Source organism: Myotis nattereri, assembly GCF_964212035.1.
Source record: "Myotis nattereri genome assembly, chromosome: 11".
Taxonomy (NCBI): Eukaryota; Metazoa; Chordata; class Mammalia; order Chiroptera; family Vespertilionidae; genus Myotis; species Myotis nattereri.
This window is the reverse complement of record NC_138086.1, coordinates 20,727,870-20,753,706: the sequence shown is the minus strand read 5'-3', so window position 1 is coordinate 20,753,706 and position 25,837 is coordinate 20,727,870. Positions and strand designations below refer to the sequence as shown.

The window sequence follows — 25,837 nt, the reverse complement described above, 5'->3', positions numbered from 1 at the left end:
AATCCAAAGAACTGGGAGTAATAGGCACAATGAAAATGCTGTAGAATATGCCAAATATTATAAATGGATTGGATTTTTTTGCTCAGTAAAATGAGTCCTTCAGTCACTGTAACTCAGAGAGAATTCCCCAATTAGGAATTAGTTATTATTTTTCTAATAATTTACTTACCATTAAGGCTGTTGCTCTCTCAAAAGGGAATGCCTCAACCCATAGAAATAATAATTAACACATATTTGTATTCTTGAGATGGTGGCATTTGAATAAAATCCTATGACCATAGCTCAAATGCATCTAAGGGAAGTGGGAAATGTCCTTGGGACCCGTGGAATGACTTTTTTCAGGGTTATATTTGGACAGATAGAACATCTGCTATCCTATATAATAAAAGGCTAATATGCAAATAGACCAAATGGCGGAACAACTGAACAACTGGTCACTATGATGTGCTCTGACCACCAGGAGGTGGTGCACGTGGAACATGGTGGGTGTCGCCAACTGGCAGCAGAGCTTGAAACATGGGCGTCAGCTGTGGTGGGATGGTGGAGCAGGTGAGCGGGGGCACCAGACCAAGGCAAGGTGCCGTCCCTGTCATTGGGGCGAGCCTCTGGTGGTTACTGAAAATTCTTTGTTCCCACCTGCCATGGTCTTGCCCGGCGCTCGCACCTGCTGCCAGCACCAGAGCCTGCCCCGCTCGCACCCACTGCTGGTGCCAGAGCCGCCACTCACACCTGCTGCTGGTGCCCAGCACTGGCCCCAATTGCTCGGTGCTGTCAGCAGGTGCGAGTGGTGGCTGCTGGACCCAATCACCCCTCAGGGCTTTTCCACCTCCCCTTGTTCTTGAGAGGCAATTGGGGCTGGCAGCTGCCATTCACATCCACTGCCAGTGATGGCCTCACTCACATCTCCTGCCAGCGCTGGCCCTGCTCACACCCACTGCTGGGACCCAGCACTGGTCCCAATCGCTTGGCGCCGTCAGTGAGTGCGAGCAGTGGCTGCTGGCCCTGATCGCCCCTGAGGGCTTCTTCATCTCCCCTTGCTCCTTAGGGCGATCAGGGTAGCAGCCACTGCTCGCACCTGGTGCTGGCCCCAATCACTCTGCACTGTCAGTGAGTGCGAGCAGGGCTGGTGCCATCAGTACATGGGAGCGGTGGTGGGAGCAGCGCTCCTGGCAGACAGAGGACCAGGGCCACAGCCGGAAGGGCAGGGCAGGGGTGCAGAGTATGGGCCAAGACCTGCCCCTGTGCCCACTGCAGCCTTGTGGCCCACAGTTCCTTTCAAGGTGCACGAATTCGTGCACGGGGCCCCTAGTACATTTTATGAACTACAGTGGCGGTGATATTGTTCACTCCATGAAATCATATTTTAGGACTCCAATGTTTTGGCTTTTTTCTAAAGTCTATTTCTATCTTTTTAAAAAATTTTTATCCTCACCTGAGGACATTTTTTTCATTGATTTTTAGAGATAGTGGAAGGTAAGGAGTGGTTAGAGCCTAGGCCTGAGGACTGAAGGGTCTCGAGTTTGATTCTGGTCTAGGTCACATACCTAAGTTGCAGGATCAATCCCTGGGCTGGGGGTCAGGGCACGTGTGGGAGGCAACCAACCGATGTGTCTCTCTCACATCGATATTTCTTTTTATCTCTCCCCCTCCCTTCCACTCTCTTTAAAAATCAATGGAGAAAATATCGTTGGATGAGGATTAACAACAAAAAATAAAAACCAAGCCAAACAAAACAAGAAAAGATAAGATTCTTCTGAGTCTCCCAGGGTTTATTAGTAGCCCATTTCTAGATATGAGATGGCCAAGTTATTTTACTTGAGGTAGGCAAAATTGAAGCTTATCCTTTGAGATTTTTATGTTCTTTTTCTTTTTATTATTTTTATTGATTTCAGAGAGGAAGGGAGAGGGAGAGATAGAAACATCAGTGATGAGAGAGAATCATTGATTGGCTGCCTCTTGCACGGTCCACACTGGGTTTTGAGCCCGCAACCTGGGCATGTGCCCTGACCAAGAATCAGAATCAAACCATGACCTCCTGGTTCATAGGTCGATGCTCAACCACTGAACCATGCTGGCCAGGATTTGTCCTTTTTAAATTTCATTTATTTTTTTATTGATGTGTAGAGAGAGGAAAGGAGAGGGAGAGATAGAAAAACATTAATGTGAAAGAAAACATTGATTGGCTGCCTCCCACATGCCTCCTGCTAAGGATCGAACTCACAACCTGAGCAGAACAGGAATAGCCTCTTGACCTTTGTCTGAGACATCTAGCCAGAAATCCAGGAAAACTACCATATAAATGGATGAGAAGAAGAAAGAAGTGCCTATTCCATGAATTGGCATTTTAGATGCCTCCATGGAATATGAATATTTTGCCTCATGGAATATGAGTTATATTCTTGTGAAAGGCATTAGATTATTTCTGTATATTATATAGTAGGTCCTTTTACTTTGTGGAGAACAGCAAATCTTTCTTTGTACAAACTTAGAGCTTATCCAAAGCTTTCATCTTTTTACCTCATATTTCTTAGAAATTTAATGGATATACATTGTTTTTCTATGCCTTTTAACTCAAGCATATAATATAATATAATATAATATAATATATATATATATATATATATATATATATATATATATATATTATTGGCTTTTTCTTTCTTAGATGTAGTAAGAAACTATTTTTATTTTTATTTATTTTTTTAGGCACCCTCCTTCCCCTCACTTCTGGCCCCCCACTTCCCTCCCAGGTCTGGGAAGTCCAGGCTACAGCCAGGCCCCAGAAGACTCCTGGAAACACTTTTTTTTTTGAAGGAAAAAAAGGGGGGGATTAAAAAAATTTCCCCCTAAAGCTTTCTCTTTTTCCCATTAGTTTTCCCTGAAGCTTTCTTGAAGGTCGGGGCTTTATCTATGAAAAAGTAGTAAATGGTTGTTTGTAACCTGTGTAAAGCAGCAGCCAGCCTTAAAATAGTCCTTTCTGGTGAAGGGTTAGGACAATGAATACTAGTATAATTGTTGGGCTGCTGTTAGTATCTCTTAATCAAAATTACTAGATGATAGAATTCCAGAACTTGTTACATGTTATTACTTGATTACCAGTACTGGTAATCATTTAAAAGTAGACTCTTGCCCAGCTGGCGTGGTTCAGTGGTTGAGCGTCAACCTATGAACCAGGAGGTCACAGTTCAATTCCCAGTCAGGGCACATGCCTGGGTTGTGGGTTTGATCCCCAGTGTGGGGCAGCCAATCAATGATTCTCTCTCATCATTGATGTTTCTATCTTTCCATCTCCTTTCCTCTCTGAAATCAATAAAAATATATGAAAAAAGTAAAGACTCTGTCATGCAAAAAATTAGATATAAAAATAACCAATATACATATGAAAAGATGCTCAGCATCCTTAGTCATTAGGAAATAAACATCAAAACCATGATGAGCTATCACTTCACAATCACTAAAAGAGCTAAAATAAAAAAAAATAAAAAAATAAAAATAAAAGAGCTAAAATAGGAAAGAAAGACAATAAAAAGTTTTGACAAGACCGTGGGAAAATTAGAACCCTATACATTGCTAGTGGAATTCTAAAATGATGCAGCCACTTTGCAAAAACAGTTTGGCTCTTCCTTGAAATATTAAACATAGACTTATAACCCAGCAATTCTACTCTTATATGCCCAAGAGAATTGAAAACATGTGTTTGTATACCAATCTGTACACAAATATTTATATCAGCACTATTCATAATAGCCAAAGAGAGGAAACAACCCAAATGTCCATCAACTGATGCATGGATGAACAAAATGTGGTATACAGGCAGTCCTCAGGTTACGTCAGACTCGACGTACATCGTTTCATGGTTACTTCGCCATCTCCCATTTATTTATAATAAAAAAAAGTTCCGTCATTTCAATGTATGTACATATGTGCTTTATGTTTTTTATTAGTTATTTACGACAAGTAAAGGTCAGGAATTGTTATCTTTCTTTTAATTTTTTTTTACTGTTTCACTTCATTACTGCTGTGTATGTGCTCCATGTGAGTGACATAGGTGCTTATGTAGGTGGGTTCCGACTTACGACGCAAATCACGTTATGTCGAGCCGTGGGCACAGATCTCCGACATAACCCGAGGACCTACTGTATTCATACAATGAAATGTTATCTATAATAATAAAAGCATAATATGCTAATTAGACCAGATGTCCTTCCAGACAACCTTTGGGATGAAGCCGGGGCTCTGAGGGAAGCCCGGGTCTCAGGTGCCAGAGGAAAGCCTGTGCTGGCAACCGGGGAAAAGAAGGCCTACTCTTGCACGAATTTCATGCATCAGGCCTCTAGTTTGTACATAAAAAGAAATGAAATTCTGATATGTGCTACAACATGGATGAACCTTGAAAGCATGCTAAGTGAAAGAAGCCAGACATAAGAGGCCATTTACAGGTTAGGGCAAAAGTCACTTTACAGTTGTTCATATGGAAAATAGTATAATAATTAATAAATAATAATACAAGAGTAAACTGTTTCACATACAATTGTAAACCTGTATTGCATAATTTATTTATATGAAATGTCCAGAATAATATTCCTTTGTGTGAAAATTTTACTTATTTATTCATTATTTTAAAAATATATATTTTAAATTGATTTTAGAGAAAGAGAGGAAGGGAAAGGGAGAAAGAGAAAGAGAAACATTGATGTGAGAGAGAAACATTGATTAGCTGCCTTCTGCACGCACCCTGACCAGGGATTGAACCCAAAACCTGGATATGTGCCCTGACCGGGAATCAAACCTGTGACCAGTTGGTGCACAGGATAATGCTCTAACCAACTGAGCCACACTGGCCAAGGCGGAAATGTCTCAATTACACAAAAAATAATATCTATATATCTATATACCTATAGATACATAGCTTTTCTTTGGGAACATGCACCACGGACATAACAGTGGTAGCCTTTGGAGATGGGCAGTGCATGGGTAGAGCACAGAGGTGGGCTGGAGACTTTCTTTTAATTATTATTATTTTATTATTATTACAATTTACATACAATAATATTCACTCTTTTAGGGTACAATTGCTGGGTCATACAGTAACTGTGTCTAACTCCTTGAGGAACTAGCAAACTTTTTTCCAAAGGAGGAACATCACTTATATTTCTACCAGCCATTTATGAAGGTTCCTGTTTCTCCACATTCTTGTCAATTCTGATCCACTTTTTTTGCTTTGTTTTTGCCTCTGGGTCTGACAGTCTATGAAGTGGCATTAAATCTTGCTTTTATTTGCATTATTGGGTCTGTGATCTTTGTATAGAGCTCACAGGGTTAGAAAACAAAAGATTGCTCTCTGCTCACACTTCAGGATTAAGAAACCAGCCTTATCCACACTAAAAAGGTCCCCAGAGCTATTTTTTATATTTTTAAAAGCCTGATGTAACCCATACGCTCCCTCTCAAGTAAGGTTGCTAGACTAACTGAAATGTCAAGTGATTTAATTTTGGTTCAAATCATTTAAATTAAGTTTAAACTGCTTAAGAATAGATGATGCAATTCCTCCAGGTTTTATCACCACCCAGTAGCACAAACCTGGCATCCAGTAAATGTTGAAGTGAATGAATAAATAATTATTAGTTCTCTCTTGTTAGTTAGGATCTCTTAGTAGGCAAATTTTTTGAGACAAAAATCAAAACGTGGATCCATGGATGCAGGCTAATTAATGAAGCCCTTGGTGTGAGAAGAGAGAGAATCTCTCCCTTTAGGGAACCCAGAAGTGTGGCCTGTCCCCAAAGTCACTTCTTGGATAATACCGATGAGAAAGCTTCTCTTCTAAGGCCTGTGTCTTGCCCTGGACCTCTGCTCTCAGTTCAGCACTGGTCTGGCCCCAGATATACTCAGCCCTTAGCACCCTGGTGTCCCACAGCACTATCCCCCTTCTCCTCCCCCTCCCCACTGTCTTGTTCCCCTCCCCTTCCCCATGATCCAACACAGCTTTCTGGTGACCTAAAGTGAGTGAATTTGCCATATTCCTGCACATGTGGAAATGATATCATTCTCTTTCTACACAGCACACCACCCCACCTGTATTAGTTTCCTAGGGGTGCCATAACAAAGTACCACAGACTGGGTGACTTAAAACAACGGAAGTTTATTCTCCCGTAATTCTGGAGGCCCGAGTCCAAAGATGTCGGCAGGGTCCTAGGGGAGAATCCTTCCTTGCCTCTTCCAGCTTCTGGGAGCCCCGCACATTCTTCGACTTAGGAAGCCACACCTCCAATCTCTGCCTGTGTCTTCACATGAGTCTTCATGTTTGTTTGTTGCCCCTGTCGATCCCCCCTTGCCCCCCCCCCCGCCATCCCCTCAAGCTCTGCTATGCATTTAAAACACTTTTTTGTTATGTTTTAGGTATTTTGTAATTGAGAAGATCGTTGAATTATCTAGTTCTTATAGTGCCTGAAATAGAACTCCCCCGGGGGGTGGGGGAGACTGCACAGATAAACACATAATTTTCAGTGTTCACAGATCCACTGGAGTCCTTATGGGTCCCCGAAGATGAGTCGATCCGGTAATGGAGTTCCTACTGCTGTTAGATATCAGATCTACTCTGGGTAACCTAGAATCGTGACCCAATCAGAATGCATCACCCTTAAGAGGGGTGTGAAGAAGTGGAGTCAGTGCTAAGGCATTCAAGTAGTCAGGAAGACGGGTATTAGAGACAAAGGCTGGTCTTTCTGATACCTTTAAATCAATCACCCCTCCATCTAATGCTCCCATAATGTGGGGCTCTATGGAAAGGCCTGTGGAACACTCTGCCTGGCACATAGTAAATACTCAGGAAATATTTGCTGACTAAATGTTGAATGCATTAACTGAGTCATTGTGTCACAAGACACCTCCTTGATGGTGCAGTAAACTTCCCTCTCTATTGATGTGACCAACCCCCAGGCCAGTGTTGGAGGAGTCGTTAAAACATTGGTACAGCCCTAACCGGTTTGGCTCAGTGGATAGAGCATCGGTCTGCTGACTGAAGGGTCCCGGTTCGATTCTGGGCAAGGGCATGTACCTTGGTTGCGGGCACATCCCCAGGAGGGCGTGTGCAGGAGGCAGCTGAATCAATGTTTCTCTCTCATCGATGTTTCTAACTCCCTATTCCTCTCTGTAAAAAATTAGTAGAATTTATTTAAAATAAAACAAAAAAACACCACATTGATACAGAAAAATAAGTGCATTGGGAGTGTACGCAATGGATAGTCATTTCAGATTATTTGAAGAAATTTTCCTGTAGAGAGTGTACTTGGGGTTGAATTGTAAAATAAAAACATAAGCTGCTCCAAAGCTTACATATGATTACAAATATAAATATCCAACATTTATGGGACACTTATTATGTAACATTACTGTTCTATGTTCTCTCCATTTATTAATTCACGAGAGGCCTGGTGCATGGATTCGTGAACCAGTGGGGTCCCTCAGCCTGGCCTGCTGGGATCAGGCTGAAACCGGCTCTTCAACACCCCCTGAGGGGTCCTGAATTACAAAAGGATGCAGGCCAGGCCAAGGGACCCCACTGGTGCACGATTGGGGCCGGATTGGGGCCGGGGAGAGACCATGGGAGGGCTCCAGGGCGTATCCAGACTGACTCGCCCAGTCCTAATCAGCTGGACCCCAGCAGCAAGCTAACCTACTGGTCGGAACATCTGCCCCCTGGTGGTCAATGCATGTCATAGCGACAGGTTAAAAGGTTGGATACTTAGCATATTAGGCTTTTATTATCTAGGATTAGTTTATTGAATTCTCTCAACACCCTAGGAGGTGGATACTTTTATGATCTTACTTTATAGATGAAGAATTAAGGCACAGAGAAATGAAGTAACTGTCTAAAAGCAATAGAGCTGGAGTTCAAACTCAGGCAATGTAGCCCAATAGTTCGTGTGCTAAACTCTTATGCCATAGTGCCTGAGCTGCGACTTAGGTTCCTCTGCACAGAGCATGTCCGTGAAGCCTCTGAGCCCTGCCTGTGCGCCTGCCTCTGTACCTGAAATGGCCTGTTCTTTGTTTCTTCACCTGTGAACTCTTTTTCATCTTTTTAGACTCAGCTGAGATGCTTGGTGCCTCCAGAAACTGACTCTAGTTTGGACAATGGCAACAAGGACCAAGAGGAGGGGAATCATTTATACTCCATGATTTTTTTAAAAAAAATCAACGGAGTTGATTATTGAAGCCAACAAGGAAACATCCATGTTGCCTCTCTTGGCCTGTGGCTCTGGAGACTGGGCTAAAGCCTTGTGTGTGTCTGTTTGTGGGGGCAGGGGGGAGTGTGCATGTGGGAGGGTAGATTAAGTCATGTTTTAGGAGTTTCAGGAAGCACTCTGCATCTCAGTTCCCAGCTGGCCTTCCATTGGGAAAACAGATGGAATTGGTGGGAAGTCAGCCATCGTCTCCGCAGTATGATTTGGGTGGCGATACAAGACCCACCTGCCCCGGTGCACTTTCCTTTTTGTGTGAAATCGCCAGCTTTGGGGATAAAATGTTGTCCCCCAACAGGCACATTTTACAACCATGTACTGAGTTCATACTATGTACTAGATCCTGTGCTGAGTGTGGTCCATGTTTTTGTCTGTTTTAATCTTCACTCTAATCCTAAGAAACAGGTGCAATAATAATTATTATATATTTTACAGATGGGGAAATTGGCCTCTGACAAACAACAGGAACATAGGAAAGAGAGAGAGAGAGAGAGAGAGAGAGAGAGAGAGAGAGAGAGAGAGAGAAAGAAACCCAGCAAAATCAGGAGTCACACCGACTTAGGAGCCCATGCTTTTAAATATATATATTTTATTAATTTCAGAGAGAAAGGGAGAGGGAGAGAGAGAGAGAAACATCAATGATGAGAGAGAACCATTAACCCGCTGTCTCCTGCAGGCCCCACACGGGGGATCACCCGCAACCCAGGCAGGTGCCCTGAGCGGGAATCGAACCGTGCCCTCCTGGTTCCTAGGAGGGCAGCCATTGAGACCCGCGCTCTTAAGGATTCCTCGCTTCCTTTCACACTTAAGCCTCACGTGTATATATCCTTTCCCGGCGCTTCCTGAAATAGAAGGGGCCATGGGGGGGGGGGGGGCGGGAGGGGAGACAATTGCTTCCTCCCAGCAGCAGGAATTACTTTACTAGGGAATTTCTGAGCTGGGGAGGAATCACTCTTTTATGCAAATTCCCGAATAACAAATTTGTCCCAGGAGAGAAGGGAAATCTAAGCGCCGCGTCCCGACTTGCGGGGGTCAAGGTGTGCCTCTCGGGATTCACAGCGCTGGCTCCGCCGGTCTGAGAGCGCAGGGCCCCCTCCCAGCCCTCTGCTGGCCGGGCCCTTCGGCCCCCTTGGGCGGCTGTGTGCTGCTGCCCGCCGTCTGGCCTTTGGGCCATCATTGGGCCATCATTGGGCCATCGGGCCGGCCATCGGGAGCGCACGGCTACGAGGTGGGGGGTGGAGGGGCTGCCCCGCGTGGGAGGAAGTGCGCTGGCGAGCCGCCCCTGGCCGTGGGAGCCGCGCTCTTCCCGCAGGGCTGACTCAGCCGGAAACAGCCGGGCCGCCCGACGGGAAGGGAGGGGTCTGTCCTCACCTTTACCCCTGAACCCAGACTAGAGGCAGGGCGAGTCCCCCAGACCTACCGCAGGAACCAGCATCCCTGCTGGCGGGCGGGGGCAGGGCGGGAAGGGTTGGCGATGGAGAACCACGTCTGCCCCGTCCCTTAGACGGGAACGCGCAGCCGCCTCCGAGGCCACCCTCTTCTCAGGCCTTAGGAGAGGGGTCTGTCTTAGACTGTTCTCCGCGAGGAGCGGCCTCCAGGAGGCGATGGTCCCCAAACTCAGCGAGGCAGCTGCTCCCCCTCCCTGAGGATAACGACACAGCAACCTGAAGAGGAACCCTGGGGAGCCCCCAGAGCCTGGGCCAGAATCGCAAAGCTCCCGAGGACGGCAGAGTCCAGTCCAACTCCTGCTTCTGCCACCAGAGGAGTCGGGCTCTGTGTTAGCAGGTGCTGCCTGCAGTCCAGGCCCCTGCGGCTGCAGCAGGGAAATGAGCGGGCAGGAAGGAGGTGAAAGGTCCCTGTCCAGCCAAGCCTCCCGCCCCGATGACATCAGCACTCTGGGCTTGGCAGGGAGGGCCGGGGTGACTGAGTCTTTCCCAAAAGCTGGGGAGGGCATAGGTCTTGCCCTGGTCACAAACAGGTCAAGGGCTTGAAGCCTTCAGGTGCTTCTCAAAAGCAGTGCCTCTTTGGGGATATTTCTACCCTGGCTAATTTTTTAAAAATGTGTTTTTATTGGTTTCAGAGAGGAAGGGAGAAGGAGAGGGAAAGAGAGAGAGAAACATCAATGATGAAAGAGAATTATTGATTGGCTGCCTCCAGCACGCCCCACACTGGGGATGGAGCCTGCAATCCGGGCATGCGCCCAGAGCGGAAACTGAACCATGGTCTCCTGGTTCAGAGGCTGATGCTCAACCACTCTGGGTGGGCAACCCAGGCTAATTTTGCTTATAATAGTTTCTAATGATTTGAGAGAGAGAGGAAGGGAGAGAGACAGAGACAGATGACAGGGGATCAAACTGCAACCTTGGTGCATGGGGACTACGCTCTAACCAACTGAGTTACCTGGCCAGGGCTACAATACTTTTTAAAAAGACAGCGCTGGCCAGATAACTCAACTGGTCAGAGCATCCTCCCAATACACCAAGGTCGTGGGTTCGATCTCCCGTCAGGGCACATACAAGTATCAACCAATGAATGCATAAGTAAGTGGAACAACAAATTGATGTTTCTCTCTCTCTCTCAAATCAATAATTATTTTTAAAAAGAAAAGAAAGTAAGGGTTTATTAAAAAAAAAAAAAGATGTTGAGGTTGGTGTTTTAGGTAACTGAATTCCAGGGTAGGGATGGGGGTGAGCATCAGGACTGGCTTGGGCCATATGCCCAGAAGCCACCACGTGGGCATTATAGGGCAAGCTTGTTAGATTGGCTGTTCTAACACCCCCATCTCAACCTCCAGTCTTACACAACCGGGGAGCTCCAAAGATTTAAATAGAATAAGCCAAATCTCCTTCTCAACCATGGAGAGAATTCTGGTGTCCAACCCTTACCTATAAAATAAGTATCTCTATGCTAAAGTTTCTGATGGGAGCAATGAGTCATCCCCAGGTCTCTCAAACCCATATTGAAGTAAGAATGTCTGAAACTGCAAGGAATTTTTGTAAAGATTTATTTGAGCCAAACAGAGAATACCCCAGAAACACAAGCTCAACAGACTGAGAAAAATGCTTCCAATAAATGACAGTTTATTTTATGCATTTGGAATTAAGGAGGGAAGTAAGGAAGATTACGTGAAGGTGAGAGAAATTAAAGTGGGGATTGGACTACAAAACAGTTAACGAGATTAGTGCTCTCCTGATGTGGTTATGCTGTGAAAGAAGAGTCTGAAAGGGGGCATTGCAAAGGTGTGTTAACCTAGGTGCACAGAACCAATGGACAGGATTTGCTTAAGGCAAAGATAAACCTTTCTAAAAAGTCAGATGACTGGAGTGATAAAAAGCTACCCACGAAGACCTGCCCAGGTAAGAATTTATGACCAGACTACAACGTGAGGCTACTTTCCATAAAACTCCTTTTTTGTCCACATTCAGAATGCGTGCAGCACCATCTTGCCGTCACCTCACTTCTGATCCACTGCCCCTGGTGAGTGAAGGGTTAATATAAGTCCCACCTAAGACTGGAACTTTCTCATCAGGGCTGCTGAAATGCAAAGCATGTCCACATGACAGCCAAGAATCAGACCATGCCCGGCCGGTGTGACTCAGTAGTTGAGCGTCGACCCATGAATCAGGAGGTCACAGTTGGATTCCCGGTCAGGGCATACGCCCAGGTTGCAGGCTCATTCCCCAGTGTGGGGCGTGCAGGAGGCAGTGATTAGTGATTCTCTCTCATCATTGAAGTTTCTCTCTCTCTCTTCCTCCCTGAAATCAATGACAATATATTTAAAAGAAAGAAAAATAATCAAACGAGGCCTGCCATCTAGGTAGGATCCTAGCCTGGGATCATGAGGGTCTTAAGAAGGTAGTGTCTACTAGTATATGTAGCAAGATAGGGAAGATTAGTGTAGGACTCACACTGTCATGGTGTGCATGTGTACATACACACACACACACACACACACTCTCCCAATAAAGAGTTTACCTGTGGTAGGACTTCAGTAAATTACAGCCATTCTCAACCTGTGTGTCGCAACCCCTTTGGCGGTCGAATGACCCTTTCACAGGGGTCGCCTAAGACCATCCTGCATATCAGATATTTACATACGATTCATAACAGTAGCAACATTACAGTTATGAAGTAGCAACGAAAATAATTTTATGGTCGGGTCACAACATGAGGAACTGTGTTTAAAGGGCCAGAAGGTTGAGAGCCACTGACCTAGATGGTCTGTTCACTGCCCCGGAAACGTTCCATTCCAGTCAAGGACACATGCCCGGGTTGCGGGCTCGATCCCTGGTAGGGGGCATGCAGGAGGCAGCCGATCAATAATTCTTCCTCATCGTTGATGTTTCTATCTCTCTCTTCCTCTCCCTCCCTCTGAAATAAATAAAAATATTTTAAAATAATAATAATAATGTGCTTGAGGTTGAAGATTGGGCAGACACAGATGGTTAGATGGTGTGTGTGTGTGTTTCACACATCTGTGGACATTGGTGTGTCCCTATTCTTTAGGTCTGTCATGGAAGTAAGGAGGGAAGCCAGGGGAAGAACAAACATTGAGATAGATACCTTATGGTTTTTATCTTATGTCATCCTCACAACTCTGCAGTGTAGATTTTGCTATCTCTGTTTTACAGGTGGGGAAACTGAGACTCAGGGATGTTATATAAACTTGCCAGAGGACACTGTAATGGTTTGTGGTCCTGATAGTAATGGTCACTTTATGTCTGCTCCAACAATTCAGGTTGACCCCTAATTCAACATTTAGGGTTCAGCATCTAGGACAGGGCACAGAAGAAAAGCACTGATTGAACCCAGTTCAGAGGAATGGTTAAGTGCTCAGACTCTGGGGTCAAACTGACCAAATTCAAATCCTACCTCTAGCCCTTTCTGTGTGGCCTTGGTATTAGGGTGGTGCCCATAATGCTTCAATGCCTTTTTTCCCCCAAAAAATGCCATCAAGTTCCCTTTATTTTTTTTTTCTAATATGTTTTTATTGATTTCAGAGTGAGGAAGGGATAGGGAGAGAGAGAAATATCAATGATGAGAGAGAACGATTGATTGGCTGCCTCTTGCACTCCCCCTACTGGGGATTGAGTCCGAAACCCTGGCATGTGCCCTGACCAGGAATTGAACTGTGACCTGGTTTATGGGTCAATGCTCAACCACTGAGCCTCACCGGCTGGGCAAGTTCCCTTTATTAAGTAGCCAGGTCCAGACAAATTAACACATATTTATGTCCTAACCACATAGCCATTTGAAAAAGTAATAAATTGAAAGAAAAAGTTTAATTCAATTAAAGTTACCACAATTAGGTTACTACAGTTGCTCATGGGATATTTGTGACTGTTGGGCATTGCATCACTTTTCTAACTCTGGAACCAGACTGAACACCACCACATTCATTTCCTGTTCCACACTGACCTCACCTTGAAAAATCCAGTTTGCAAAGTCATAATGTCACAGATAGGACTGTACCACCATCTGCTGTAGAATCGGTGAACTGCCTTGAGCTAGTAGTTTACAGATGGAGAGTATTGCTGTTTCCCTGAAATTTTTCACATATACTGCGGAACCTCACTGTGGCAACTGGGAGCACCTTGGCGCACAGTTTGGGAACTGTGGTATCAGCTGGAAATTTTACTCGTCCTTCCTGTGCCTTGGTTCCCTCACCTGCAGCATGTGGACAGTAATACTCAGCTGATAGGATGGGGATGAAGTTTAAATGAGGTGTTTATAAAGCACTTACACGATGGCACTTGATACTGTCCATTAGAACCATCTGGGATCAATATATAAAAGCCTAAGCAAGTGAATGACCGGTCAACTGGTCACTATGATGTGCACTACCACCAGGGGACACATGCTCAACACACAGGATCAGGCTCCCTCCTGTCTGAATTAGGCCGAAACCAGCTATCCAACATCCCCCGAGGGGTCCCAGATTGCGAGAGGGTGCACTCCAGGCCGAGGGACCCCACTGGTGCATCTCAAATGGCCTAAAACCCTAACAACAGATCTGATGTAATTGGTTGGGGTGGAGGACCCACTATGGGAGTTATTTTTTTAAAAAAATGCATATTTTTATTGATTTCAGAGAGGAAGGGAGAAGGGGGCGGGGAGAGAAACATCAATAATGAGAGAGAATCACTGATGGGCTGCCTCCTGCACCCCCCACACTGGGGATCAAGCCCACAACCTGGACATGTGCCCTTGACTGGAATCGAACCTGGGACCCTTCAGTCCACAGGCTGATGCTCTAGCCACTGAGCCAAACCAGCTAGGGTGGGGGGTACTTTTTTAAGTATCCTAAGGGATTTTAATGTGTAGCCAGGGCTGAAAATCGCTGACCTAGGACATAGTAAGTAAGCTATTTTTTTTATTAAATATATTTTATTGATTTTTTACAGAAAGGAAGGGAGAGGGATAGAGAGTTAGAAACATCGATGGGAGAGAAACATCAATCAGCTGCCTCCTGCACACCCCCTACTGGGGATGTGCCCACAACCAAGGTACATGCCCTTGGCTGGAATCGAACCTGGGACCCTTCAGTTTGCAGGCTGACGCTCTATCCACTGAGCCAAACCGGTTAGGGCTAAATAAGCTATTTTTAAAAATAAAAGTAATGGTTTTATTATGGTCAGGCAGAAAGAACACAAGCCTAGGTGTCCAAAGGCCTGGATTCTATAATTTTTTTTTCATTTACAGGCCGTTTGATCTTGGGCAAATCACTTGCTGTCTCTTAACCTGTATTCTTCCATGTAAACTGAGGATAACTTCTGTCTAGCCTTAATTCACAGGGCTATCAGGACATGTGAAATGTGTGTGAAATGGCTCTTTATTTTATTTTATTTATTCATTTATTTATTTCTTTTTTTTTTTTTCAAGTACCAATCAGCAGCCATTTAATGACGGCAGGTAGGTCTGACGCTAAAAAGAGGTGGTGTCCAGCAGAACCCAATTCCATAGGAATCCAAGTCCCAGGGCTGAGAGGCAGCGGGTGTTGAGGACACGCTCATGGCTGGGGTCGGTCTGCAGGACCCACTGGAGGCTGTGGTGGCTGCGCAGACCCCGAATCGCATTGCCGTAGGTGGTGTTCCCGCGGGGGCAGAGGGGCTGCTGCTGCGGCTCCGTCCCCCGGCACACCACCAGCCCGCCCGCCACGCACAGCAGCAGCTTCAGCACCGCCCAGGACCCGGTGTGCTGCCGGGGTGGCTGCTTACGGGACCGAGAGCCGGACTTGGATTTCGATGCCTGATTCGTTTCCTTCTTGGGTTTCTTCTCGGGCTCCCGTTTGGATGCTTTGAGGGCATCGTACTCCTTCCTCCGGCGCTCCTTCCCTTCCGCCTTCTCCCGCTTGCGCACCTCCCGCTCCTGAGCCTCCCTGGCCGCCGCCTCTCTCGCTCCTGATCCGCCGGCACGACCTTCCTGTGCTGTAAAACCTTGCTGGCGCACTGCTTACACTGCTTCCCATCCAGGCAGGCCCCTGCCACTTTGGCCAGGGCAGGACCCAGGGGGTTATCCTTCAGGTCCAGCCGCTTCAGGCTCTTGAGCTGAGCAAAGCTGACAGGCAGGGGGACCAGTCTGTTTTTGAGGAGATCCAGGTGCTGGAGGTTGACCAGATGGCCGAAGTCCGCTGGCAGTTGCTGCAGTTTGTTCTTACTCAGGTCCAGCTTCGCCAGGTGTGTGAGGCCACAGAAATCCGACGGGAGAGTAGTCAGTTTACTGCAGGACAGATCCAGTAGGGTGGCCTTTGGAAGGGCAGCCGGCTCCTTGACCGGGACCTCATTCAGGTTGCTGAGGCTCAGATCCAGCTCGTTGCCGTCCCGCTTGTCGCGGAGATTCCCGCCCTTGCTACCGGCCTTGGTCATGGTGACGCCGGCTGAGCGGCCGTCTCTCGGGCTGTGACCGGCAGGAGATGCTCCAGAAGCCGCCCTTGGGCTCAGTGGTCTCGCACCCAACCGACGAGGCCTGCGTCCTCCGCCGCCCATCTGCCCGCCGGCCGCTCTCTGATCCCCGCGCCCCGCTCCCCTATTTATTTCTTTATTAAAAAATATTTTGTCTACTGATTTCAGAGAGGAGGAAGAGGGAGAGAGAGAGAGAAACATCAATGCTGAGAGAGAATCATGGATCTGCTGCCTCCTGGATGCTCCACACTGGTGATCGAGCCCACAACCTGGGCATATACCCTGACCGGGAATCGAACCGAACCATGACCTCCTGGTTCATAGGTCAACGCTCAATCACTGAGTCATGCCGGCTGGGCTGAAATGACTCTTTAAATTGTATACCAATGTAAGGCATTATTGGGAAGTAAAAGATGTGATCTCTTTCCTCAAAGAATAACAAACACTTGAGGGCCACTGCCCTCAGCTGGTCTGTACACCAGTGGGAGACCCACAGACTCACAGCTATGAAGATGGAGATGGCCTGGGTTCATAAGGCCTCAGTATGAGGGCCAAATGGCCCAATGGTTATGGAGTCACTGCAGTACTACAAAGTCCCAGCAGGGGCAGCCTAGTCTCAGTTCCAGACAAGGGTTGTGTATGGCCATCCAAGCCAATCTGTTTTTAAAAATGTTTATGTTAATGTTTCCAGATTTTATGTATTTTTATTTGCCATTGTATCATAATACATAAAGTAATTGCTAACTCAAGAATTCAAACCAGAACAGCAATGTGAGAAAAGAAATGAAAGCTAGTCTTTACCTCCTTAAGGCTCTCTCTCTTGATTTTTTACAGAGAGGAAGGGAAGGGATAGAGAGTTAGAAACATCGATCAGCTGCCTCCTGCACACCCCCTACTGGGGATGTGCCTCTAACCAAGGTATATGCCCTTGACCAGAATCAAACCTGGAACCCTTCAGTCCCCAGGCCGACACTATCCAGTGAGCCAAACCAGCTATAGCTCCTTAAGGCTCTTTGGCAGTAGATCTTAGCAGAAAGTTTTTTCTAGATTTCTTTTTAATCAACATTTGGACTTTTGATGATTACATCCATATTCATCCATACTGGGTTTATATTTCATCCACGCAAATTAGATGTGCACATGTAATGAAAGCAATAGCACTGCACTAGTTTTAACCAATTAACAAGAACTCATCATCCTTTTACTCTAAACATAGCCCAAGGTCACAGGAAATCAAGTCCCAGGCCCCCAGAACTAACTCTCTGCAGAGTTTGCATGAAAGCGCCCAGGGCTTCTATTTAGCTCCAACTATCATGATAATAGCTACCATTTATTAAGCCATTACTATGTGCCAGATGCTTCCTTTACAAACTGCTACTCTTCATAGCACATTATCAGAGGTCATAACCATCCTCATTTTTCAAAGAATTTCTGCCCCCGGTCACACAGCTGATATAGAAGGAGTTTCCAGCTAGGCCTTCTGTCTGCCAAGCTCATGGTAACTCACTATAACACTCAGTTGTTCTAGTCCCGGGAGCTATGGCTTGGAGACTCTCTGAAGTCCAGGCCAAGGCCGCGGGCAGCATGTGGAGAGGAGGCGCCCTTTCCCACAGCTCCTGGCTCTATCCTGCAGGGGCTGCCCTGGAGCTTTTTCACCCTGAGGCTCAGAGGATTCCTGGCACCTACTCCCAGAAGGAAATCTAAGTGAACGAGGGCAGGGCTGGGCTAACAAAATGAATCCAAGGAATGAAGTAAGTAAGGGGCAGAGGCCTGAATTTTCAGTCTCTTGCGGGACCTTGATGGAAACTCCGTTTATAAGCTGTGTGGGCTCCTCCTGAATCCAGGAAAAAAGACAGCGGGGGTCTGTCTCTACAGGGGCAGGGCCTGTGCACCCAGCCAAGGCTTTCTGTGGCTACTGGGAAGGGGGTGTTGAATATCTTGGACAGGACTAATCTTTAGAGTAATGCAATGCTTTTATATGAACCCTTTTCACTTCATGGTGCCTTACACCTTAAATATATATATATATATATATATATATATATATATATATATATATATATATTGATTTCAGAGAGGAAGGGAGAGGGAGAGAGAGAGAAACATCAATGATAAGAATCATTGATTGGCTGCCTCTTGCATGCCCCCTCCTGGGATCGAGCCTGCAACCCCGGCATGTGCCCTTGATCGGAATCGAACCCAGGACCTTTCAGTCTACAGGCTGATGCTCTATCCACTGAGCCAAACCAGCGAGCGCACCCTGCACCTTTTAAGAATGAACATTTATCTATATTACATATGGTAGGCAGTGAAGCTGTTCTCCAAAGTTTTTGAGTTTTTGTTGTCCTTATTTTATTTTATCTTTCTCTCGCTCTTTTTTTAAAAAATCTTTATTATTGAGAGTATTATAAGATGTCTCCCCCCCCCCCCGCCCCCGTAATCCCCCCTCCACCTGGTTCCTGCCCTGCCCCAGGCCTTCACCACCCTTTTGTCGGTGTCCATAGGTAAGATCTTTGGTTAATCTCCCCCTCCTCCCCCTTCCCTCTGAGATTTGTCAGTCTGTTCCATGTTTCCATGCCTCTCATTCTATTTTACTCACCAGCTCATTTTTCATTAGAGTTCCTGTTCATTTATTTTGATTTTTAAGTTCAATTGTTGATAGATATGTATATATTACGATTTTACTCTTATTTCTTCTTCTTCTTCTTCTTCTTCTTCTTCTTCTTCTTCTTCTTCTTCTTCTTCTTCTTTTCCTCCTCCTCCTCCTCCTTCCCCCCCCCCCCGCTCCTTTGTAGGTAACTGATTGCTTTTCTCTTGCTGCTTTTAAGATTCTCTCTTTGTCTTTAACCCTTGGCATTTTAATTATGATGTGTCTTGGTGTGGGCCTCTTTGGGTTCCTCTTGTTTGGGACTCTCTGCACTTCCTGCACTTGTAAGTCTATTTCTTTCACCAGGAAGGGGAAGTTTTCTGTCATTATTTTTTCAAATAGGTTTTAAATATCTTGCTCTCTCTCTTCTCCTTCTGGCACCCCCATGTAGTAAATGTTGGTAAACTTGAAGTTGTCCCAGAGGCTCCTTACACTATCTTCATATTTTTGGATTCTTTTTTCTTTTTGCTCTTCTGATTGGGTGGTTTTGCTTCCTCATATTCCAAATCGTTGATTTGATTCTTGGAATCCTCTCCTCTACTGTTGAATCCCTGTAAGTTATTCTTTATTTCAGTCAGTATATGCTTAATTTTTGACTGATCTTTTTTTATGTATTTGACATTCTTAAAAGTCCCACTAAGTCCCTTGAAGCTCTCTTTGAGTCCCTTGAAGCTCTCAAGAAGTTTCTTGAGTAACATTATAACCATTGTTTTGAACTCTGTATCCAGTAGTTTGCTTGTTTCCATTTCTTTCATTTGTGACGTTTCTTTATCTCCACATTTTGTCTGCTTTCCTGTGTTTATTTCTATGTATTAGGTAGAGCTGCAATGTCTCCTGAAATTGGTAGAATAGTCTTGTGTAATTGGTGTCCTGTAGGGCCCAGTGGCTCAGCCTCCCCAGCACCTGAGCTGGGCACTCTAGGTGTGCCCCTGCATGCACAATCTTGTTGTAATTGAGCCTTGATTGCTGTTGGCGTCACTGGGAGGAACTGATCTCCAGGCCAATTGGCTGTGAGGACCAGCTGAGACTACAGTGGATGTACTGCTATGCAGGAGACACCCTATGGAGCAGGACTTGCTTCAGTGGGGCTTTGGTGCTCACTGAGTCTTCCCCTTGAGTGTGTTGCTTGTGGATGTGTAGAGTTATAATCTGGCATGGTATGTAGACCATTTTCTTCCTTGTTGTGATTCTTCTTCATGAAGACTAGTTCCCCTTGACAGCCTCAATCTCTGTGTCCAGCTGTAGCCAAGTGATATTGATGTCATCAGTACCTTTTGGAGCCCATTGATGTCACTCTCCACAGACTGTCGCATGGCCAGCTCCATCTCATACTTGAGTCTGAGGTCTTCAGCAGCAAGACAGGCATTGTCAATCTGCAGAATAATGCAGGCATTGTCTGCAGAACTTGCAAAGATCTGAGCCTTCAGGTCCTAGATCAAGCATGTCAAACTCAAAGGCTAACACGGGCCAAAGAAACAAGGCATGCGGCCCACGGGTCAAGAGTTTGACATACTTGTCCTAGATGATCTTGAAGTAATGCTTCCAGCCTCTGACCTGGGGCCCCTTCTTCTCTAGGTGTTCCTGCATTTTGCTCTTCAGTCCCGATTATCAGCCTCCAGGCTTCTCACCCTCTCCAGATAGAACTTAGATGGTCATTCAGGCATTGCATAGTCTCCTTTCTCTGGATGCCCCCTATATGCCCTCTGGACCCCTGAACCACCAATTGCCCCAGATGCTGGTGGAGTGGGACAGAGATCTGGGAGCCTGAGCTTGCATAGACACTGGCCATGCTGCTGGCTAGCCAGGCCTAGTGGCTGGGCGACTGCATGGAGCCCAGAGTCCAATAGTTGGTGGAGAAGCTGGCGTGGGTGCTGAAACTCATGTTGTTGGGGAGGAAGGTGAGAAGCCAAGTCTCAGGTTTGGGCCATTGGAGTAAATGAATGGTTTAAGGAGCAGTTCGTGCAGAAAAAAAAGGATTTTGGAGACAGATAGATTACAATTAAATATTAGCTCTGCCGCTTACTATATGTGTTATTTTAAACAAATTTTGAAATTCTTTTTCTAACACTTATTAGAATGGCAAACAAACAAACAGACCATACCAAAAACAGAGCAACTAGTACTAGGCATGCAAAATGGTATGGATACTTTGGGAAACAGATTAGCAGTTTCTTATAAAATGAAACATGCACTTATTATATGTCCCATCAATCCCACTGTTTACCCAAGAGAAATGCAAACTTATGTTTACACAAAAGCCTGTATGTGAATGACTATAAAGGCTTTCTTTGTAACTGCCCCAAACTGGAAATGCCCCAAGTATCCTTCAACTGGTGAGTGGATAAGCAACCCCAGGTGCAGCCATACAGTGGAATACTATGGTACTTGACAATGAAAAAGGAGCTGCTGATGAAGGCAACAATGAAGATGAATCTCCAATGCACCATTCTAAGTGAAAGAAGTCAGACTTGAAAGTCTACATATTATTTGATTCCGCTTATAGGTCACTTTGGAAAAGGCAAAGGTATAGGAAGACAGATTAGGGTGGGTGAGGGACAAGTGACTACAAAGCAGTAGCACGAGGTAACAGGAACTGTTTGATATCTTGATTGTGATGGTGGTTACAGGACTCTGTACATTGTCAAAACTCAAAACTGTATATCGAAGTGCATTTTACTGTATGTCAATAAATTTGTCTTTCAGGGGAGAGCGTGAACACAGTCCCTCCCAACCACAAATTATGCAGTCAGGTTTCCCACATTGAGGACATGGTGGGAGTCAGCACATCTGGAGTGCAATAGACAAGCCTCGCCTTGGGAAAACCACCTTCATGATCATGGTATCTCCCCTGCCAGGTAAGTACGTAAACACAAATTTTAAAGTAAATTAAAAGCCAGACATGAAAGGCCACATATTGTATCATCTCATTTATAAGAAAAGCCCAGAATAGGCAAATATATAGAGACAGAAAGTGGATTAGTGGCTGCCAGGAGCTGGAGGGAGGGAAGAATGGGAGTGACTGCTAACGGGTGTGGGGTTTCTTTGTAGGGCGATGAAAACGTCTTGGAATTAGTGGTGATGGTTGTATAACCTTGTGATTATTACAAATCATTGAACTGTGCCCTAGCTGGTTTGGCTCAGTGGATAGAGCATTGGCCTGTAGACTGAAGGTTCCCAGGTTCGATTCCGGCTAAGAGCACATGCCCAGATTGTGCGCTCCATCCCCAGTGTGGGGTGTGCAGGAGGCAGCCAGTCAATGATTCTCTCTCATCATTGATGTTTCTATCTCTCTCTCCCTCTCCCTTTCTCTCTAAAATCAATAAAAATATATGTTAAGAAATCATTGAACTGTACACTTTTAAATGGCAAATTTTGTGATATGTGAATTATATCTCAATTTTTTGAAGTAATTTTAAGATAACCTTTCTCAGCCAATTTTCCCACGAGATGCCTGGGGTCATCAGGCCCACCTCTGTACCTTGGAGCGGGTAGAACTGTTGCCTCCCTGCCTCACCCCAAGGTTGCTCTTTCTGGTACTTTGGTGCTTAGTCCTCCCAGTGGCTCCGGGCCAAGCTGCAGACGCACCTAAGGGAGAGGAAAGCGGTGCTGTGGATACAGCGCCAACCTGCCGGTAACCAGGTGGGGCTGGAGGCCTGCGCAGGGCCCTGGGGACCAGCCGAGAGGAGCAGGGTGGGGAGGGCATGCTCCCAGAAGTGCCCTGGGATGGATTGGGCAAGGGGGAGGCAATGCCTGGAGGCAGAGGGAGGCTTGGGGGAGTGAGTGGGCCTGGAACTACCACTCCTGTGACTGCCTCCCCGCCAACGTCCAGGCTTTCTCCTCAAGGTGGAGGCCCTGTTCACCTCTCTCCTTCCTGCCCTTGGTCCTGCTTGCCCGTTCGAGCCTGAGGCGGGAGAAGACAGGGGCTTAGGCGGGCAGGGAGGGAGGGTGGGGCTCTTTCAAACTGGAGAACCCACATGGCACCCTGGGGACTGAAAAGTACCCACAGCAGCCACTCCCCAGGCCAGGCAATGCAGTGACCAGGGTGGGGGTCTGGCCTGGTGGTCTGGGCCCACACTGGCAGCACCAGCACCCTGCATCCCCCTGCTTTCAGTTCCTGGGCAAGAGGCAAGGGTGGCTTGGGGTGAAGGCCAGGGCTTGCTGTGGCCATGACAATGTCAGGGCCTCCCAGGCCAGAGAAAAGTGAGGTTTGCACTTCGCTTACATTTTTCTTATGAGGCCAGGCTGGGAAGTAGTTGGAAATAAAAGTGATGGTGGGCAGCAGACTACCCTCAAAGACAGGCTCTTGTGCCACCTGTGCCCCTCGGGGTGAGCGGAAGGGCATCTCAGTGCAGAGGATGCTGTGGTCATGGGTGCAAGGAGGTGCAATAGTCTTGGCGTAGGTCTTTCCTGGATGGGTGACCCCCACCTGTGGTTCCACTCCACCTGCACCAACTCTCCATGACCCAGCCTCACCCTCACTGGAGATGCAAAAGCCCTGGAGGCCAGGGCTGGGACAAGGAGGGGAGAGGGGGAAGAGGCCTGGGGCTGGTCCTCAGGTATTGCTTCCTCCCATTGACCCCCATGGCTTGGACATGGCTGGCTGGCAGGGTGGGAGTGAGACCAGGGTTGGGGCTCCTCCTCCTGCAGGACCTCTGATCTCTCATCTTCGGGCTGTTCTTTCTCACCTGACCCCACCCACTCCCCAAGGGCACAGGTGGAGGAGCCCTTGCCTCCGAGGAGCCTTTGGGCAGCACCTGGCGATCCTTTTGGAGCTTTTCACGCCTTCTTTCTCCTGCCCTTCATGCTCCTTTCCAACCTTCTCTGACCCAGCTCCTGGCTGCTGCTCCAGGGCCCTTCTTCCCTAAATGTAGATTGCAGAGAGACTCCAGCCAGGAAGTGAGCTTGTGTGCTAGTCCCTGGGGCCTGGCTCCTCCCTCCTCAGATGCACACCAGCCTTTGCCCTCCTGGTACCTTAGCCCTGTTCCTCAGAGTGTCTGAGGGGGGAACTCCTGGTTGTCCCCTTTGCTCCCCCAGGTGACATTTTCTCCACATGTCACCTGCTCTGGCACCACTATCCCACCTGTCCCCCACTCCCCTGTGCCGTGGCTTCTTTGCTCGCGCCGCCAGAGCTGTTTATATTGTCCAGGGGCTTCTCTTCCCCAGCTAGTCTGTTGACTGATCCTCCATATCTACTGTGTGTTTGTGCTCTTGAGAACATGATTCCTTTTTCTACCAGTTTCTCTCTCCATTTCTTGCTTGAGAAGTATGTGTGTGCATGTTTAGGCCTCTGCAGGGTGTCTTTTCAAAGAGACAGAGCAGGCCCGCTGGATTCAGGGCAGAAGGAAGCTTTTGTGTTGGTGATGCCCTGAGGTTCCATTTGGCTCCTGGTGGCAGATAACAGGGCAAGGTGAGGCCCTGGCTCAGGTGAGGTTCACTATGGTGGGGAAAGCCCAGGGCCCAGGCAAGAGGAGGACAGGCTCCCAGCCCCGTCTCAGGGACCCCCTGAAGCTCCTCTCTCAAGCTTTCTGAGCTTTGGCTTCCTCACGTGTCACACGGAGATACCACACATGCTTTCCTGACCCAACCTGCAGGCTGTGGAGTGGAGATAATGCTCTACCTAGGATGGTCTGTTCACTGCCCCGGAAACGTCCTGGCTCACTCACTGGACCTCAGCACTGCTGCTCATGCTACATTCCCTCCTTGGAATGTCCCCTCCAGCCCCTCCCTTCCTAAATCCCAACTCCTTCAAAGACCCCGCCTATTCTTTCTCCTCTGTGAAACCTTCCCTGATTATCCCTGCTGACAGCTGTCGGTCTCTTCTCGCAGCTTCTGTAACTCTGAGTTAGCCTTACCCAGTCCCATGTGATTGCTTTATCTCAGGGGTTCTTCACCTCAGCACTATTGACCTTTTGAGCTGGATAAGTCTTTTTTTCTTTTTAATATATATTTTATTGATTTTTTACAGAGAGGAAGGGAGAAGGATATAGAGTTAAAAACATCAATGAGAGAGAAACATCAATCAGCTGCCTCCTGCACGCCCCCTACCAGGGATGTGCCCACAAACCAAGGTACATGCCATTGACCGGAATTGAACCCAGGACCCCTCAGTCCCCAGGCCGACACTCTATCCACCGAGCCAAACCGGTTAGAGCGAGCTGGATAAGTCTTTTTGTGAGTGGTTATCCTGTGAATTTTTGGAGTCAGCAGCATTCCTGGCATCTACCCACTAGATGTCAGCAGTACCCCCCAGTTATAATGACCAAAAATGCCTTCAGGTGTTGCTACAAAATCTTCCCAGTTGAGAACCATTACCTTCTTTACTACTTAGCTTCTTATTTTTAGGATATGTTTTTATTGATTTTAGAGAGAGAGAGAAAGGGAGAGGGAGAGAGAAAGATCAATTGGCTATCTCTCCCAAGCACCCTGACCAGGGATCGAGCCAGAAACCTGGGCATATGCCCTGACCGGGAAGCAAACTGGTAACCTTTACGTGCACGGGACAACATTCAGCCAACTGAGCGACATCAGCCAGGGCTAGCTTTTATTTTTTAAAAATATATTTTATTGATTTTTTACAGAGAGGAAGGGAGAGGGATAGAGAATTAGAAACATCGATGAGAGAGAAGCATCGATCAGCTGCCTCCTGCACACCCCGCACTGGGGATGTGTCCGCAACCAAGGCACATGCCCTAGACCAGAATCGAACCCGGGACCCCTGAGTCCGCAGGCCAACGCTCTAGCTCAGGGGTGGGCAAACTTTTTGACTCGAGGGCCACAGTGGGTTCTTAAACTGGACCGGAGGGCCGTAACAAAAGCATGGATGGAGTGTTTGTGTGAACTAATATAAATTCAAAGTAAACATCATTACATAAAAGGGCGTACGGTATTTTTTTTTTTTTTTTAGTTTTATTCATTTCAAACGGGCCGGATCCGGCCCGCGGGCCGTAGTTTGCCCACGGCTGCTCTAGCCACTGAGCCAAACCGGTCAGGGCAGGGCTAACTTTTAATATTTCATTTTCTGCCTGAGCAGTGTGGCTCAGTGGTTGAGCATC

General features: G+C 46.8%; 1 pseudogene across 1 annotated transcript; it reads right to left on the bottom strand.

The window, feature by feature from the left end:
• Positions 1-15,045: 15,045 nt before the first annotated feature.
• LOC308527082 (leucine-rich repeat-containing protein 59-like) lies at positions 15,046-16,102 on the bottom strand (annotated as a pseudogene). The gene has a single exon. The product of its transcript is annotated as a leucine-rich repeat-containing protein 59-like (transcript).
• Positions 16,103-25,837: the final 9,735 nt, after the last annotated feature.